The sequence below is a fragment of the Ambystoma mexicanum genome, chromosome 7q, assembly GCF_040938575.1.
Source record: "Ambystoma mexicanum isolate Mex_15411 chromosome 7q, UKY_AmexF1_1, whole genome shotgun sequence".
NCBI lineage: Eukaryota > Metazoa > Chordata > Amphibia > Caudata > Ambystomatidae > Ambystoma > Ambystoma mexicanum.
In genome coordinates, this window is record NC_090941.1 from 908,388,091 (window position 1) to 908,408,702 (window position 20,612).

The 20,612-nt window shown below is 46.8% G+C and overlaps 1 protein-coding gene across 4 annotated transcripts in view; it reads left to right on the forward strand.

Moving 5' to 3' along the window:
- The window catches only part of DLG2 (discs large MAGUK scaffold protein 2), a 5,493,568-nt gene that overhangs the window by 1,575,175 nt on the left and 3,897,781 nt on the right, over nucleotides 1-20,612 (forward strand). The window lies entirely within an intron of this gene.

A 20,612-nucleotide genomic window follows, 5' to 3' on the forward strand; every position in this document is an offset into this window, starting at 1 on the left:
TGGAGTCCTGTCAAATAAAAGGGCCTATACTAAAAAAAACAATTGCCAATCATTACAGCTAAGTTAAACAAAACGAGTGTGGGATAGTGTTCGCAAGAAAAGAAAAACATGTTAATACGTCAGGATCTTATAGCTTGGGGTCTCCCTTCCCCCATGTTTTTAGCATGGGACAAGGCAGCACCTTTGAGCACAGCACACTTCTGAGCCTCGCCAGCATGAGGTTACAGTTTCTTTCAACGATGACAGGATCTTCTGGGACCAAGTCTCTTTTCTGCAAAGTCTCTTGCCATAGAAGCCTGTTGAACCATAAACAATAAACAAAACAAAATTTCCTTTGGTAATCTTTCACATTAGGTGATTGTTCTTCACCCCTTGGGTCCCCCTCAGCCGGGCTCTAATCCATCTTGCAACGTTAGCCTCCCTCAATCGGGTTCACTATGGCCTTTCACTCAAAAACATATCACTCAACAGTCTCAATGTCTTTTTAACCAACTATCCATTGTGAACATCCCTCAGTCGGTTTCACACTTGTTGTCACAACGTTCACGGGTATATCACTGTTTACCTCAACTCTCAGGCATCCATCTGTTGGGTTCACATTTGCCCGTTTCCCATTTCAATCAGTTTTCTCCAATGTGTCGAAGACATTCAAGTGTACGAGGGGTTTTTCTAAATCCTCGTAGGACCACTTTGACACTTCACACTAGCCTCTCCTGAAGTCTCTTGGTTTTTGTAGTTCCAACAAAACAACACAACCCAAAAGGGCTTCAGCCAGAGTTCTTCGATCGAGCTGCTTGTTAACCTTTTTTTAGGGTTTCTTTATTGTTCAATTACACAAGTTCTTTGTTCAACAAGGTTGCCGCCTGCAACCTTGGGCCCAGCACAGTTTTATTTTACTATCTGTCTTCTCCAACTCCACGGCTGTGCTGAACTGTTGGAGCTTCTTATTCCAGGAGTCAATGCTGGCACAATGGCGTCTGCTTCACCTCCCTGACTCTTGTTCTAGTGCGGGAGGATGGTGGGCATCTAGAACGCCTCACACAGGTTTTCGTTAGCTTCGCTCTGCCTATCAGGGTCTCGCTCAGCCAGCTCCAGACCGCTCTGCACTTTATATAGATCTACCCCAGCCTGTCTTGGACTCCCTCTTCAGGTTTTGTCAAAGGTACAGTTCAAACAGAAGACTTCCCTCAACCGGGCTTGAGTCTCCTTTCAGAACTTCAGATTTTTTTTAAAAAAAGCTTGTGGACATCCGGTCCCAGATTGCACTGTGAAGATTTTGCTCCCACTTCACTACTGCCCAAAGTGGCAGTCCATGCTTTTGGGAGCTGTGGGAGTCAAAGGGGGGTGTTTAAATGAGGCCAGGGCCTCACCTCCTGCCGCTCATAGACTTGGTTTTGCCTGCCTGTCCCCAGGGCAGACGTTCTCCTGCGGGTACTTTCAGGCAATCCCCAGCTGCCCTGGTCTTTCCTGCTGGAGATTCAGCTCTCTCTACACACTACAGTCTTGCCTCAGGAAACAGGATCAGTGTTTGGGCAGTTTTATTCTCCTCCAGGGCTCCCATGGTCTATGCAGCTCACTAGGCTGTTCTTCTGCTCAAAGTGTGCCATTGTTTTCCACCATTTATACTTCCTGGGAGAGGTAATTAGATTCAGGTGTGCATAGTTGTAAAGGGAGGCCTGGGACAGTCTGCTGTTAAAAATAAGGAGTCTGTTTTCTGTGTCTGACTAGGTTTTCTGTCAGTAATCTTTATCCACCTGATGCTTCTCTTCCTTGTCTCAGTGTTTACTTGAAAGGGGGTGGTGGCTTGGAAAGTCAGCACATTTTGCATAGTCGGAAGGGGAAGCAGTTTGAAAGGAAAGGGGATACTGTGTCTCGCCATCGGGTGCCCATACCCTACTTCCCGATGACCCCTCATCCAGGTGATCCTCCCCCACTGGTCCACCCCCATGAACAGGATCCAACAGCGATGGCCGTGTCCTGCTCACCTGGATGACAAATCCCTGGGTATCAGTATGTGAGATACCCTCTGGTTTCATACACCATCCAGTAGTTCATCACCTTCAAAACTCTATCCATTACATGCAAGTGCCTATCCCATACAGTTCCCATACCAAAACTCACTCTTCAAGGCTCACCAAAACCCCCTACAATGATCGAATAATCATGCCCAAATTGAAGCGATATAAAGCAGGTGGCTCAAGTTTCCCCTACCTAGCTGCTAACCTTTGCAACTGCCTCCCTCCCTCCTTGAGGGCAGAATAATCCTACTGAATCTTCTGCAAAACCCTCATATCTCAGCTCTTCTCCTAACCCACAACTCCCCCCTTCCTCTACTCTTACCCACCAGGAAACTAACCCTATTATCCTACTTGACCTCACTTTATGATGATGTCAATTGGTTCATATGTACCTTACCTCTGGTAATATTTACCTGTGCTACCCTTTGTATTGTTTTACGAAATCTTTATCAAATTCTGTGTCGGTGAAGAGGTGTTTTGATGGGGAGGTGAAGAGGAGACCACAGGGGAAGGGACTGGAAATGAGTATTGAGGAGGAAGACAGCAAAAGTCCAGAAGACGAGATGGGGAGAAGTGAGGAATAAGAGTAGCAAGGTTGCATATTGTTTGATTTGGTGGACTAGGCACAGAATATCAACACAGAAAAGGAAGCAAGAGACAGTAGAAGTCTGGAATACCATAGAAGAGCAGAGACAGAGAGGATTGAGGTTGGAGGAGGAGACAGAGAAAATCTATGGAAGTTAAGGGGGGAGTACAAGAGGGTGAAGGAGTCTTAGTCAAAACCAATATAACTAAATTGAGTGGGGAAATATCCACTTATTAAGGCATGGTGTTTGATATCCTAACCCCTTCAACTAAAGCCTAGAAAACCATCAAATAAGCCAAGAATAACGTGTTGCTCACGTAAAACCCAAAGAGTGTGGGTGACACTTGCCCGCCAGCAGGGTCGGACTGGGACAAGAAATAGGCCCGGACACGCAAAAAAAAGTGGCCCACCTATCGCCTCAAAAAAGTGGCCCACCCCTTGCCTCAAAAAAGTGGGCCACCCCTCGCCTCAAAAAAAGTGGCCCTCAAACCATCATCCGTGAATCGCGTCAATTCACAACTTTACAGAAAATGCTACTTATGGAGGGTTCATGTGTTTGTTACATCACAACACAACTCATAAAATAACATAACTCTGCATACAGTTCTGTGACAGGGTCCACAGCTCCAAGGCGCAGGAATGGCATGAACCAACCACCCACACTGCGGTTTTGGGGCCTGCTGCTAGTCGATGCTTATACAGGGCTCCGCAACCCCAGTATGGAAGGAGGGTTAGGGTGACGATGGTTGGATAGGAAGGGGTAAGTAGGGAAACCGGAAAGAGGTTTAGGGAGAGGTTATGGATAGGTTGGGGATGTTAGGGTAAGGTTTTGATAACTGCGCACGCTTCCAATGAGCTGTTACACTCATAGAAATATGACATTTTATAGCACTTACGCTTAAGCTCTTTTTATTGAACAAATATGCATACAATATCACCCAACCTGTGTTGGTACTCATTCATCGACCTCAAAAGGATGAAAGGCTGAGATGGCCTTGGTGGGATTCGAAACTGCAGATCACACTCACATCGCAGCAGTGAACGCTCAACCAACTGAGCTATCATATCGTCTATAGTAAAATTAGCAATTATTCTGTAATGGAACCATTAAACTGGTAACTGAGATTTAACAGCAGACCAGTTAAGTTGATCTGCAGGTCTGGTGCAAAGTTGACCACATATCAAGCCTGCGTACATCTTTCAGGCTTCAGAGGTTGGCAAAATAGGGAAAGCAGTGCACTCACAGGACATCCCATACTCTGAGCACTCGTTACCACATACATGCAAACAAACATCCTGAACATCATGCCAGGGAGTTGCGAAAGAGAGACACATTATGGCACAATGAAGTCAATGACCACTTGATGTGCTATGGTTATTGCAGCACTTGGGGGAAGAATCTGCAACGATGCGCCATATACAAAGTGCTCGCATTATGAAATGTACAAAAGGCAAACATTCACAGGACAACTATGGATTTCACTTAGGTTTAGAACGGGGAATACTCGCTACACTAAAACATATGGACTGTGTTTTTTGCAACCATTCATCTATATAGCGCCTAAATCGGTGGGGGCACATGTGAATTAGTGTGTCATTGTCCCCCTCAGCATGTAGCTTGATGCAGCCTCACGTTGCAATCACTAGCCATTCTCTCCTCTTAAGGGCCATGCCCAGGACCATGGCCACCGACACACCCCTGCCATTTCCTGCCAACACCTCTGTGCCTACACAAGCTCCCCTGCGCCCACAGCAATTCCCAGATTGCTGCCCTAATGCTTGGGAATGGGCTTCGTGTGCAAGCAGTCCTTTGAAATAAACAAATCTTAGCCAGCACTTTAGAGTAAGCATAATGAGGTTTAACAGATGGTTGTTACGGGGCAGAGCCCAGGTTCAAATCCCCAGCAGGGGGGAAATTATAGAAAAAAAACAAGTGGTCATTTCTACCGTCCCGGGATTTTATACCAGGTAACATACAGTAAGGGAATAAGGGAATGAAGGCAGATTTCCCTGAGAAGTAATGGAAAGTCCTGTACCCTTTAGTTCACTCCCACTTTGTCCTCTGCTATAAGCAAACCAGATGCAAATGGGGGAAGCGTAATTTCACAAGCACAGGAATGTGTAGGAGCGAGGCTCCAGCGTTGCGTCCAAGTTGCTACACTTTTATCAGTTCCACAGTAAATGTGGTCATGCAATTTGATAATTAATTTGCGTTACAATTGGGGTTCGTCTCATTTCTGATTTCCTTGGAGAGAAACGTATATTTAACTGTTGAGTGCGCAGCACGGTGCAGCATTCCTCTCTGACTGTGCAACCCTGCTGTCTGCCCTCCTCTCATCCTCGGTGTGTGCTTGTTCTGGAGTTTTGTTGATGCAGACTTTTGCTCAATGGCCGTGGACAACAAAAGGATCTTAGCTCGGGCCAAAAAAGCATTTCTGTTGCTCAGTGTATTGAGCGATATGACGAAAAACATTTCACATTTTGTTGTTCCATAAAGACTGTGCATGTTTTTTTGGAATAATTACGTGACTGGTGGCCAGCAGAGAAAGATTAAAACATAAGAAGTCTTTGTAGCAAGCAGCACCCTGGAACTTTACCAAGAGCCCCAAGGCCCTGCCTCTCTACCCACCTGCACAGCACTCAGGCCACCCACCGTTACTCACCTCTTTCTGGCAGTAGCGGGTGTGTCCACGGTCAGGTGACGATGGCTGTGTCTCCATGCACCACAGCCAGGTCCTCCACCAGCACGGCTTCTGGAAACTCCTCATCAGCGGCAATCTTGATCACCTGAAGGCCCAATTTCTGGTGCAGGATGCCCGTGTAGACCATACTGCCGGTGGGCCTTGGCCAAATCCACTGGCTCCTCTGCAGCCCGCCTGTGTGTCAGTGATGTGAGTGACCCCGGCTCACCCACTGGTTCAGATTCTTGGCCCAGAGATTCCAGGATGGCCCTCTCCTTTCTTGCAGGAAACCCCTCTTTTCTCCTTTAAACTGCAGTGGGAGCAGCTGGTCTGCTCTCTCTCCAAAGTGCACTGATGGGCAGCAGGCTCTGGCGCAGAGGGCACAGAAATCAAAGGCAGGAAGGGAAGGGGTCGCAGGGTAGCCGCTAGCCGGGGACTCCCTGCAGGAAAGGGGCTGCAGCAGGTGGAGAGTAGGGATGTCACGGTATTGATTTTTTGACGGTATGATTACCTTCATGTGACATAACGGTATACTGTGGTTATCACGGTATAGCACATACGTGTGTTTAACCATTATCTTAAATACTATTTTGCCAGGAAAAGTCACACATTTTCAGCAAGACACAAAACACAAACAAGAGATGCCACTGTTGTCTTAGTTCTTCTTACATTTTTATTTTAGTTTAACTCAGCAGAGGGGAATCCATGCATTTAGCTGCTTTGATAATTGTTATATGCCATGGACAGCAACTTTTGAAAGATATTCTTGAGAAACAAAAGTAGATTGTACACCATAACACTTGTACCTATAAGGCCATGCCACAGTAATACATGACTAGACTGGCTGCACCAAAATGCCAGTGTAGCCTTGCAATAACAGATGTCATACCTACTTTATTATAAAAAAAAAGTTTTTAAAAAAAATAAGGTCTCTAACGCCACAGAAATAACTGACTACACTACTAACTGTACACAAATGCTATTCCAGTCACTAAACACATATGCTGAAGAAAAACAAAGTGTGCACAACTGCACATAAACTCCTACCCTCAGATGTGAAAGTACACATAATGTGGTTATAAGTTGGCACGCATCCGTGAGGAGGGGGGGCGATGTGGGCATTTGATTTTGCTGAGGAAGATGGGCAGTGGAGGCTTTGAAAGTAGCAGCTTTAAAGTTTCACTGTATTTGTGCAAGTACATTTTTCTGCATCTGCACAAACACAGTAAAACCTGAATGCCGACGGTTTCAGGAAAGGCTTCCCTCCTCACCTGTCTGCCATACGCAAGTGAGCACATCAGCCCCTTCAAGGGGTGCACGTGCGCCTGGGCTGAAATTGTGGGGTTGGGGGGTCGGGGGAGCAAACCCTTCAAATGTTGGTGGAGGTGCTAATTTCAGAGAATGTGGGAGAACGGCAAACTTACTTGTGAAGGCGAATCTAACTTCTTTAAACATTCCAATGAGACTATTCTGGTGAAGTCTCAATGTTAAAAGCTGTTAGGCTCTGCCCTTTACCTCTGAAAGCACCCACTTACGGACTGCTGTGAGAATGGACAGTCTCCTGTACCCCCTCTACCCTTCCAATCACTCCCCTGACATACAAGTGCTAACCCCACTTCACGATTTCAATTGCCTAAAAATGTATGCATAACTGGTCTCGTAATTTGCTTCTGTAAATCATTTGACATGGACATAAGAACATATACAACATTCCTCATATGACAATGTGTCTTCTTTCATTGTTTGGTGTGTTACCTTTATTAAATGTAGTGGTTTTAGTGGTGTATCTGGAAACACTACAATGCCTTAAGTTACCCCCTTTGTTCTATAGCGATTAGGTTCTTTTGTGGTGGTTCTACATCTAATATGTATTAGGTGCTTCTGCAAGTTTTTCTTGGCAAACATCAGTTGCTATTTACCAAATTCAAATCTTCCCATAGTAAAGGCTAACATCGGTTGCACTTTACCAACAAACATTTTCCAATAGTGGCCAGCATTTCTTTTACCATTGCTTTGATTTTGCAATTTATTTCTTCACTACCCATTGCCTCCAGGCACCTCTCGCCTTAATGTGCAGCCTGACATTATACTCTTTGATTTTATGGACAGGGATGCTGGCCACCCAAAGGTTGAAAGATGGCAGCAGGGATGTCACTTCTCACTGCAAACCTTTCCCCCATACTTGGTTTCTCCTTGGTAAAGAATCCACCATGGCCTCTCTGGGAAGCCCTCTTGCAGCACAAAGCAAGACCCTGCCTGCCCGAAAAACATAAAAAGAGCAGAAATGCTACACATTGCTCTCCAGACAGCCAACATCAAAATATGAATGTGCTGTCTAGTCAGCAGAAATGCATACCAAAAGAGTCTTCCAGAAATGTGCTTTGTTTATTAATCCATGTCCCCATCATACAATACATTTGCCATCCGGTGGTACCAGTGAATTATTGTAAAGCCGAAGCTAAAATGGGACACAACCCCATAACGACCTGGTATGTTTGTTGTGACTGGTATGTTTGTTGTGTAGCAAATATGCTTCTCATAAACCGCTCCAAAGAATATAAACATAGTCCAAATTATGTTTTACAGAGCAATGCAAAATGGCTCACCATGTATGAATGAACTTCAAAAGTTTCCACTTTCAAAACCTAACACACCAAGCACGGTGGGCTACTCTGAGCGGTCAGCTCTTAAAACAAGTTGGAGGGCTATTCATATAAAGTTGCCATCTTTTGCATCTTGGAATGCGTTCTGGTTATGGAGCATGAAGAACAACACTAGCCAAGGAAAGTCTCTATCTCCCAATCTATTACACTCTTTCGTGCTTTCTCTCGCTCACACACATACAGGCAGTCACACTCGTTCTCTAAGAAGCTTAACCATCTTGCACATATCCTCAAAAGACAGCGCCACTGTTTAGAGGCATGGTAAAACACAGTTCAACCCTGTGATTTATGTTGCACAGTACACACAAATGCAGGTGCACGGCTAACAGTGAAATGCGTTGTGTTAGTAATTGCAGCGCCTCTGTTTACACGAAGCCCAGGCGCTTTTAACTTATGTGTCATGTCGGTCCAGCCATGGCTGTAGGTCAGCCAGGTCAAGTCAACATCACACAAACTTTCATGGGGGTGGGGGAGAGCTAAAGCCTAATCAACTCAATGGTTATGCGCCACTGCTGAACATAGTTTTCACATACCAGGGGCGAGCACAAAATACAAAGGACTCGAGAGAGGTCCCGACTCCTGAAACTCACCTGAACTAAGAGCAGCTAGCTGCAGATAAGGGTTCAGCAGGGCTCCCGCTCCAATGCCGGTGTGGCGCACACGCCTGCCACTAACGCTTCCAGTGACTCGAATCTTCTCTGGGGCTTTAGTGGGCCATGATGGCTCAGGCTCCAGTGGTGGGTACTGGGCTGGTCAGTTAACTTTAATGAGTTAAGCATGGGCATTACTACACGAGCGCCTGCCTGCTACATGCGCAACTATCTCTCTGATTACAGCATGGGGTGGGGGGAGGGCATCCCAGCCCAGGCAGACTCCGTCTGCGCTCTCACGCTCAACCTCGGGTGGAGAAAGGAGCACAGAATCCAGTGCCTGTCTGTGCCCACGGTGCTTAACGCCGCTCATTGTGCACAGAGACTGCACAGCACACAGTGCGCATGCCGCACATGTATTAAAATTAAGGTAATTCTGTAAACCGTTGCAAATAAAATAACGGTAATTAAATACAAATGAAAGTGATGACGATATTTATACTGGTACGGAATACCATTACATGCCTAGTGGAGAGAGGAGAAGACGAGAAAGGAATGGGGCACAGGGCCTGCAAAGGCAATGAATCGCAACAAAAGGAGCGGCTCCCCCAGTAGCCGCTCCTTCTGTTTTGATTAATTTAATTTGCAACAACTGGCATCACGCCGGCGCCGGATCGGCTGAGGGCCCATGGCACTGCCAGGCCAGCAGGCCTACGGCTACGTGATACATTCATCAAAGAAAGGTAACACTTGTGTGTTACCTTTCTTTAATGAATGCATCCGCTGTGGCGGGAGATGGCTGCTAAGCGGGCTGCAGGCAGCCCGCAGGCAAGCCAGCCAGTGCCCTGAGCCAAGGTAACATGGCACACCGGCCCACATTAGAAGAACGGCCCCCAGGGCCTCAGATCTCATCGGCCACGGGCCGATTGGCCGACGTGGCCAGTCCAACCCTGCCCACCAGTTAGGCAGAGTCTAAGAGAGAGGGGGAATGACTGAGGCTTCAATGGTTCGTTGTGTGGAACCACTACCATGAGAGCTCAGATTAAAAAAATTTAAAAAACTTGATATCTGCTGTGTGAAATAAAAACACTTGATCTTGACTTTGAGTGATCTGTAGCTCTCACAACTGTAAAAGAAGCCAAAGTGCAGTTCTCTGGTCCGTTGAATGGGTCGACAATCATATTTCTGACAGAGATACCCTTTAAACGTATGCAGCAATTTGTTCATGTTATGCACTTTCAGGGACCCCTCTTGTCCTTAGTTTGGGAACTCTGGTACATTTTGAGGCAACAAAGGTCACCTGGCACATTTATTCATTCTCCTAATACACCTCATCCAACTCAAGGGAATAACCTTGCGCCCAGATTTATACCTGTAGGTACAGATATATGCTTGCACCGACCATAAATCATTATGGGCAGAGATTCCCTCCTACTGCTACATAAACATTACAGGCCTAGCCACTATTTCAAAAGCTTTCACTTCTTGTGGCATCTCAGGGTCCTCTCCAGCTGGTGATGGCAACTCTGAGGAAACTGTTATTGTGTTTACAGATGGAGATTCGACCTTCCACTGAATTCCTTTAATCTGGTGCACCAGGTCCCCAGTCTTAGAGTCTGGCCCCTTTGATCTCACATGAGCAGTGGCTTTGGAACAGGTCACCACAAGCACTCTCTCCAAATCTGCCTGTTGGAACCTGATTCTATGGGTGGCTATGCCTGGGAACATGTGATAGTCAGCCTGGGTTGTGCCTCATTCTCTCTGCAACTCACTAAGCGCAGACATTACCTCGAGGACAGAAGCTGGGCCTTCTTGTAGCTGCTCAGGTCCATCTTCTATGGGAACAGGTGATGCTATGTCACTTGATATTGGCTTCTCAGCAAACCTCCTCTGAGCCTGCCTGAACCTATTATCCACACAGTACCAGCAATTTGCTTCTCAATCTGGACCTCTGCATCCTGGCTCTTCATGGGTATGTGTGGCTTGGAGATTTCAGCTAGCAACTCAGACCCAGGTACATTGTTACCTAGTAGGTACTCTGCAAACAATGTCTGCATAAGACCTATGTATGCATTTAACCTCAGCAAAATCAATGGAGGCATCAGCCAATATGTAGAGTAATGCAGAATCCCCCTGTTTGCTAGAGAATTGCCTGTGATGATACAGCTAAGGCTTCACCTGCATGTCCCTGTAAGCTACTACTGGCTCTCCATTGAACTCTCCTTACTTATTGGGGGAATTAAATATGGATCTATGAAACCAACTCCAACAGTCCTAGGTTAACCAGAGCTATTGTTTTACTCCCTCCCAACCCCATGGCCATCATTCAGGGTCTATGTGCTGTACCACAGTCACCAGCTCATCCTTTAGGGCAGGTTTTAAGCGACGAGCGGGGAAAGGGCGCGCGGCGCGCATGCGGGTGGCGGTTGGCGGTTGACGCCGCGTGTGAGGGCAGCAGCTCGTGGTCGTCGTGTGTGAGGAGAGTGACAGACCGAGGCCGCCGCCGCCCCCCCTCCCCCTGCCCTCCCTCCCTCCCGCCCACACCCGGCTGGAGACGCAGGACAGGCAGCATCACTGTTCCTACAGAGTCATTCATTATAAAGAAAGAGGAAAACCCACACCCGACCCACTCTTCGGAAACAGAAGCAAGGAAAGAAAGTCTCGGCTGAGTCGAATGCCTAGGTCCTCTTGGACTGTGGAGTGTGCCTGGCCTCCCTTTTCCCTTCTACCAGCTAACGGACCCCCATCGACGTGGGAGAGGGCAGGAGCCCCCCACCACCGTCCAGGACCGCAGGACGTCCAGGATTCTAACGGAGACCCCCGACGCGACGGAGGCGGCGTGATCCCCTCACAGGATCCGCAGAGGCACCCCCCTGCTTTTGGCTATCTGCTCCCACTGGGCACCCCAGCACAGAAGCCCCTACTGCCTCCTGCACCCCCGAGAAACCGCGCCGACATTACTTTTTAAAAAAAAAGAAAAAAAGAAAAACAAAATGTCGGGCGCGATGCGGCCCGAAAGCGAGGCTTGGCATCACACGCTGCCTAGCAACGGTGTGTAGGCTGCCTTTAAGGCCACACATCCGCCGGCAGGCGGAAGCCGGCGGCCACCCAAGGCCAACATAAGGCCGTCTGCCCTGTTTGCCCCCTCAGATCCCCATCGACGTGGGAGAGGGCAGGAGCCCCCCACCACCGTCCAGGACCGCAGGACGTCCAGGATTCTAACGGAGACCCCCGACGCGACGGAGGCGGCGTGATCCCCTCACAGGATCCGCAGAGGCACCCCCCTGCTTTTGGCTATCTGCTCCCACTGGGCACCCCAGCACAGAAGCCCCTACTGCCTCCTGCACCCCCGAGAAACCGCGCCGACATTACTTTTTAAAAAAAAAGAAAAAAAGAAAAACAAAATGTCGGGCGCGATGCGGCCCGAAAGCGAGGCTTGGCATCACACGCTGCCTAGCAACGGTGTGTAGGCTGCCTTTAAGGCCACACATCCGCCGGCAGGCGGAAGCCGGCGGCCACCCAAGGCCAACATAAGGCCGTCTGCCCTGTTTGCCCCTGTTCGCTCCGGGGAGCTACCGCTACTGATGGACCCCTGATTCCCCACGCAAAGTTCAGAGTCAAACTCTGCATTAAGGTAAAAACCTTTTAAGACACTGAACACGGATGAGTGATCATATACTGGACCTTACTCCACGTGAGTACTGTTATTGTCAAACTGCTATGCTATAACTAGCTACAGTAGTGCTCCCTGTCACCCCTGTCACGTGCTATGCCCCTTGCCCTGGCTTAGACACCCATTGTCCTATGTTGTACTTTTTCATTGTTATGATCCATGCTATGCCTGGTGCTGTACCTCACGGTAAACCACAAATATACTGTGTTCCATGGTCGCCCACAGACCAGTCTAGAATTGTATTGTGCCCTATAAGCCGGCCCACTTCACCCTAGGCCCATAGCTACCTAGGCCATCTCCCTCATCCATGCCTGTTACCTGCCTACTCTGCCGTCTGCCAGAACCCCTGCCTCTCCCACACCTGACCACCAAGGTAACTCTGTAATACAGTTTACTGCACTAGCAAGCTACTGTGACGTCCCCTGCACTAACTCATCATCACTCTACAGCCTGCCTGGCTGGCCAATCCTAGATACAGCCTTGTGTTTACCAGCATGTCGTGCCCGTAGGGTCGCTCTCTGTCCATTCCAGAACCATGCTGCGCCTTAAGATCACTGTCAAACATTCAATAGTGTGTTGTACCTTAAAATCGCTTTCAGACCATTTTAAAGCCGTGTTGTGCTTTTAAGGTCGCTTTCAGACCATTTTAAAGCCGTGTTGTGCTTTTAAGGTCGCTTTCAGACCATTTTAAAACCGTGTTGTGCTTTTAAGGTCGCTTTCAGACCATTTGAATCACGTTGAGCATTTAAGGTCGCTTTCAGACCATTTGAATCATGTTGTGCATTTAAGGTCGCTTTCAGACCATTTAAATTGTGTTGTGCCTTAAGGTCGCTTTCAGACCATTTAATTTGTGTTGTGCCTTAAGGTCGTATTCAGACCATTTACATCGTGTTGTGCATTTAAGGTCGCTTTTCAGACCATTTAAACTGTATTGTGCCTAAGGTCGCTCTCAGACATTCAATACTGTGTTGTGCCTAAGGTCCCCCTCACGCACTCCTGCCACTAACCATTATGCCTCCCCTGCCTAGCAACTACCTTGCCAGCCCCATATTCCTCTTAATTACCTTTACTCTATCCAACATGCCACCCCAACCCCCCACCACCATGTACACGACTTCAAGCAAGTTAATGCCCACAACAACTGAGGCTCCTCCAGTATCTATGTTCAGTCTCCCGTGCCCCACTGTAGTCAGGAACATAAAACTCAGAGCTAGACTCGCCAAAATTCACGAGCCTCTTGCCCGCTCCATGCCTACTAATAAAAGATCTAAATCCACCCTCACTAGCCTTGACAACTACAGACCCAAAAGATCTCTGAGCCATCCCACTAAAGACCTTAACTCGCCCATCATCCAGAAAAACACTAAACCCCCTCAGAAACTGTCAGCCCCTACTGCACCTATAGTAAGCCCCCAAATTGAGGGAGCTCTAATTAACGCCAGATCACTAGTAGCCCACGCAACTGAAATTGCAGACCTACTGATCAATGAAGATCTGGATCTCCTCGCCATCACAGAGACCTGGCTCCACCCGGCAGCAGGACCTATGTTGATGCTAGCTATCCCAGAAAATTACACCATCTTGAGACAAGACCGACCCAATTCCAGAGGAGGCGGTGTCGCCATCATTCACAAATGTAGCCTTCCAATAAGATTAGCTACCCCCACTAATGCCCCATCTTGCGAACTACTCTCAGCTAAAATCCCCATCACAAATACTCAAACCCTCAATGTCCATTTGATCTATCGCCCCCCAGGTCCTCTAGGCACCTTCGTTGAGGATCTTAACACCATCCTATCCACCAACTTAAAAAACGCCACTCAAATGCTCACCCTCGGTGACTTCAATATGGGCTTTAATGACCCTGAAGACCAAGCCGCCATCACCACATTGAACACCCTCACCGAACTAGGATTTACTCAAAGAAGCCTAAAACCAACCCATGACAAAGGCAGAATACTAGACTGGATAGCTGACTATAATTGCCTAGCCAGCGTTACTGACATCTCACCCTTAGCCTGGACTGACCACCACCTGGTATCATTTGTATTGTCCACTACTAGACCTCCACTCATATTACCGTGTAGGGCACCCCCTACTCTTACCAGAAACAAAAAGAGTATCACAGTGGAGAGACTTATCCCCAACCTACTTCCTACACTGAACTCACTGCATGACAACTTGGATCCTGAAACCTTGGTTGAGGAATACAACAAAATCATGTCTTCCTCCCTGGACTTAATTGCCCCTCTCAAACTCAGGCCAAGCAAGTCCAAAACCCACCTTAACAACTGGTACACACCTCTCCTCAAAAACTTAAGACAACAAAAAAGACACTGCGAATCTATCTGGAAAAAAGACCCATCAGCAGCCAACAAACTTAAATTTACCAAATTAGCGGCCCTGTACAAAAATGAAATCTTCCTTGCTAAACGTACCTCCTTTGACTCTCGCATCTCCCAAGCCAGTTCAAATACAAAGGAACTATTCTCAATTCTAAAAGAAGTAGAAACCCCCATAGCACCCATAGACACCTGTATAAAAGACAAGAACTGGTGTACCAACATCCAACTTGCCCTAGCTAACAAAATTGCCACGCTACAAAAGAAAATATCTTGTAAAAAAGCCTCCTTGAACAATCCTGCCCTGCCTAAACCTGAGAAACGGTCCACAACTGAACATTTACGATTTAACTTCACTAAAGTGACCATACTTGAAGTGGAAAAAATCATCATGTCATTAAAGCCATCTAACTGCCAAGGAGACTTATGCCCAGCACAGCTCATAAAAGACGCTGCCCGTGACCTTTCCCCTTTTATCACTAAATTAATCAATGCTTCCTTCTCCACCGGTTCCATCCCAACTAATCTAAAACAATCCTGGGTACTGCCCCTACTAAAAAAAAACACCCTCGACCCAGCAATACCAACTAACTATAGGCCTATAACAACAGTACCATTCCTTCTGAAAATTCTGGATAAGGTCGCCTATGTACAAATACAGAAGCACCTGGAGGATCACCACTTGCTAGGAGCCAGACAATCAGGCTTCCGACCCCAACATGGGACCGAAACAGCTCTCATCGACCTTAAAACACAGATTGATCTGCTCAAAGACAATGGTCAAGCAGCTTTACTCCTCCTCCTTGACCTTTCCGCAGCATTCGACCTGGTCGACCACGCTGTCCTCTGTTCCCATCTCCACTCGGCTGCCCATTTTTCCCCAGAGGCTATTACTTGGATCAGATCCTTCCTTGATGGCAGAACTATGAGGGTCTTCTCGCCGACAGACGCGGCAGACCCTATACCCATCACCTGCGGTGTGCCTCAGGGTTCCTGTGTCTCCCCGACACTGTACAACATATTTACCAAGCCCTTTTCGATGATCTGGATCATCTCGGTATCACCTACACTAACTATGCAGATGATACCCAGATCCTCCTTCCGCTTTCTGGAGATTATGCAAAGGATTTGGCCTTGGTGAATAGGGTCTACATCATCATCCAGGCATGGATGGCCACTCACGGTCTATGCCTGAATGATGATAAAACGGAACTCATCACACTGGGTACTAAAACTAGCCTAAAGAACCTGAGCCCGGCATACTCATCATTTATAATTGATGGTAATACTATCAGGGTTGGACATGAAGTCAAAACACTGGGCTTTTACTTGGACTCTAACTTCAATTTTAACAGACAAGTGAACTCACTAGCCTCCTCCACGTCCTAAATTGATCCGGACAGCTAAACCTTTTTTATCCGAGGCCAGTTGTCTGACCCTGGCCAGAGCCCTTATACTCTCCCGCTTGAACTATTGCAACGCCCTCTACCTTGGGTCATCCAAAGCCGTCACTGGCAAATTACAAACTCTCCAGAATAACGCACTTAGAGCGGCCCTGGGCATCTCAAGAAGAGACCACATCACTACATATAGCAAACAACAAAACTGGACCCCCATTATAGATAAAATCTCCTTGAAAACTGCCTCACTCACCCATAAGGCCATTAATAATGCAGCCCCTACCTATCTGATTAACAGATTTCACAGACTAACATCCATAAGACCGACGAGGTTAACTTACAGAGACTGCCTATCCGTCCCTTCTTACAAACGTGCAACTATAGGTGGGAATAGCTTCCCAGTGAAAGCAGCCAAGCTTTGGAACTCCCTACCACCCACTCTTAGAATGGACCTACCCTACCAAAACTTTCACTCAAAGTTCAAATCCTGGCTGAAGACAGCCATCATCTAGAACCTCCTGGCCCACATCCTGGATACACAACTGCTAACTGTACATATGTTATATTTACCGCTGATTGATATTATTACTGTATTCATACCTGTACATATATTACTGTCTGTAACTAAGTCTTGCAAATTCTTGTATCTGCTGCGCCTTGTTACCCTTGGGCTTTTCGGCGCATTATAAATAATAAACTAAACTAAACTAAACTAAACCAAGGATACTTTTCCAGATGACCAGGGCACATGCAATCCAACAGATCCCTTGGGTTTCAAGAAAGATGGGCTGCTTCCCATCATTGCATGCTTCTCCATTCCATTTGGATAGAGTGCACCAACCATTAAAATTTTCCTTGGGAATCCAGTCTGTCTACTTCTTGGGTTGGTACTCTTGGAAACATGTTAGGGGCCCTTCTCTACATTATCTGGTCCATAGTACATTCCTCTGAATCCTGTTGTTGACATACATGTCAACAGCCTTGAGGATTTCTGCAGACTCCATCAGCTCAACATCTACCAAATAGTGGCGTAATTCTACAAACCAGTTATTGAGGATGATCTCTGTAATGACCAAGTTGTACAATACCTCATATGTTTCTGCAATTGCAGTTGAGGCTATATAGATATGTTCAGGTTCTTGAACCACACATGTTTGACCACTTTCCTTCTTCAGGTACTATCCTGTATAAACTTCCTAAGGGGAGCCTCTTTCATGTGTGTTTGTGTGTAAACTGTATCCTTTGTTATAATTTTAATGCAAAGATCACTTCAGGCCCTGTGTCAGGAACCATCTGCATCAGGCCCTGCAACCAGCGTTCCTTAACAGGCTGGTGCATATTACATCTAAGATCTACAATGGCCAAACTGGCTGTGGTGTATTTTGCTATCACAACACTAGCAAATAAGTTGGGATGTGTGGTGTAGATCTAGTCATGCTTGTGTAGTCTTTCCCCTGATCTATGCTGATTCTACGGGGAAGAACTATGTGGTGTCACATTCAGGGCCTTGATCATCAGTTACTTCTTTACTTTCAACGCAACAATCTTTTTCAGGGTCACTTCCTTCTGAAATTGTATTTGTACTTCAAGGTCAACTTTTCTCTTCTCCCCAATGTGCACTCTCCTTTCCTCCACATTGAGGGCAGATGATGAGCAAAATAAGATGACTTTGACACTCTGCGGATGGCACTGTGTGAAAGGAAGATGCTTTGGACATCCTTATTAGCCCCCAATTTACCACCTGAACATGGATATCATTCTTTTTTTAAGTGACAAGTTGAGTATACATAACATACCCACTAACCTTTTTGGACCCCCAACATTTAGCATCTTTAGAGAGTAAGGAGTAAAGTTGCAATACGGTTTGAAACCTCAACCATAATTCACTGTAAATGATTAAATGCTGCTAATGTCCAAAAAAAGTAAAAATAAGAATACACATTTTTAATATATACATGCTATTGAAATATCTGTGATTAGTTCAAGAAAATAAAATCCCCTAAATGAAACCAATGAATACATTTTGGAAAGATGTTCAATAAAAGAGTGTCATATTCTAGTAGTACTTGCGACACAGGTTCTCCTGAGTGTAAAACCCACGTGTACATTTCTACTACAACATGATAAAGTGGAGTCACCAATGAACTAGGTTCCTATGGTGAGAAATTACTTATGAAGGGTAAATCGCTCATGAGTGGGAAAAGTACCAGGCAGCACCCAATGAGGGCTACACTAGTTTTGATAGTCTTCATGAATTCAACAGTAAAGAAAAAAGTAAAATAAAATAACAAAGTTCAATCATGGAGAAGGGAGCAAGAGCGCATGAAGACTGTAATCCGATCAGTGTTCCAGAGCATTGGATCTTCTCCTCAGGTTTTACGTAATTGTGAGGAATTCGACCATCCGCATGGTGGGTGTGCACTCGTCTGGGCTTTTTGAAATTTTGAATTAAATCGAATGACGGTAGACCCACGTCAGGAAAATGTGTGGGGATAATCCACACACATTTTCCTATGCTCACACCATGACAAATGCATAGACATGTGTACTCTGGGATGACACAGCCTACAGCCACAGTCCGCCCTGTCATATTTAAATGAAATGCGACAGTCAAGAGTGCACTATGTCATCTCCAGGAAGGGGGCAGACCAACCTTCTCCCTGCCATGGTCAGCCTGATTAACTAACACACACGCCATGGATCCGCCCTGCTCTTTTGTCAGGCCCTGCAGCTGGTGGCACCAATTAACATACCCATAGAGGACACTTTAAACAGGCCCACGTGGGGCCTGGCTGCAGATGTTAACACAGTAAATCCAAAAACCTTTCATATGTAGCTGTTTAAACCTGAAGCCAGCTCACGCCCTAGTTTCAATGACAGTGAGCTGTCAAGTCTGGGACTGCTGTTGAGAGTAAGCCACCCTGTTAGGGGGACCCCATTCCTAAGGTATGAGAATGTGGTTTGCAGGAGCCAGAGAGTCTGGTCTTGCCACAGCTACAAGGGTGACCTGCTGCCTTAACAGGAACACATTTCTTTGATCAACAACAGACAAGAAGATGGGTGGGACTTAGTATCACAAGGGAGTGTGGCCAGAAATCTTTCTGATGAGAGAACGTTTCTGCCATTTTAGTTCTGGGGCATACCGTGTTCCTGTTTTTCCCACTTACCTTTCCTGTTGCATAGCACTCTGGTTATGACCTCACACATACAGGAGATTGCTGGTAGAGACCCCAGGATTGGTTCATTAAGGTAGGCTTAGCCTACACTAATCACTGTGGACCGCTTGGCTTTAAAAGAGGGCTGGAGCGGCACTTGAAGCAACAAAGAAAAACTCAACTTTGGAACCTGGCTGAAGGTACAGTCTGCCTTACATCTTCCATTAGTGAAGGAAGGCCAGGATTTTCAAAGAGGGAAGCAAGATTCAGAACCTGTGCCCAGCCAGCACAAAGTGCGCCCTGCTCTGCAGCAAGCTTTCTGGATTGGAAGTGCCAGAAGGTCTCTGAACCTACTGTCAGTAATCAAGAGAACATACTCACCTGCATCTTCTTCAGATGAGAGTTCAGGTTCCTCTTCAGAATGTGTAGAGGAGGTCTTCTTCTTGGTGGTCCTACCTTCCTTGTAGAGGAATGGCCCGCCCCGGGAGGTAGCCACTATGGCCACATCAATGACAACAAAGGCAAGAGACCCGCCTACCGGAAGCAGCCGGTAACAAAGGGAAAAAGCTGATGGCAAAAGAAAACTTCTGTCCTGCAGAGGCCGTAACACAGGATCCGTGGATGGTAATGGGAATCTCCGGTGAGTTTCGAAGGAAGCCTTTCTCCTTAGGATGCTACTTTGTAAGAAAGTTTGTGTGTAGGGGGGAGACAGAGATAGAGGCTCCCTGGAAGGAGCAAGAGGAGAAGGCAGTGGAATGAAGAGAACAGTGAAAATTAGAGGGGAGCAATTAGTAAATTGCAGGGAGCAGCAGACAGCTCAGGGGTCGGAAACGGCAGTGCGGGAGCTGTGAAGGAGTAGCGGGAAAAAAGGATAAAAGTAAGAGCAAGGGGAGAAAACACATAAGAGGAAAACAAGCGTCTTACCAAAAGGGAATCGAGCAAAGTTCTGTGAATGCAACGTGAGGTGGAGCAACTGAGGCACGCATAAGAAGAGGCGTGCGGATTCCAATCCATAAGACTAGAACGTTACTGTGCGTTCAGGAAGCACTGTAGTAGGACTTTAATGGAGGAGCTTTCACCTCTTCCCTAGCTTCGAAGGGCCCCAAATGATGACACCTACTACCAAGGACAAGGCAGCTGCCTGCAACACAATCCTCAGCTTTGGGCCGTCCACCTAAAAGGACAAGACAACCCCATTGAAGAAGCTGGGAGAAGTGTTGCATCAAGCATCTACTGACGTCTACCTTAAAGGACATTTTTCAAGCCAGTTGAGTTCCTCAATCTATAACTGACAGCAATGCTGACTATTGTCAAGCCGACGTCGCTTAAAGACATCCAAGGCATCTCGACTAGTGCTTCAGAACCACTGAGCATCAGTGAAACAAAGATTCCTGACCCGCAGTGTAGGCCAGCCTGCAACCGATCGTCCAGCTTCGCTTGCTTAACCGTCTTGCATCCTGATACCTGCAGCTGACTCCCATCTTGAACTCTGTCACAGAAGCCT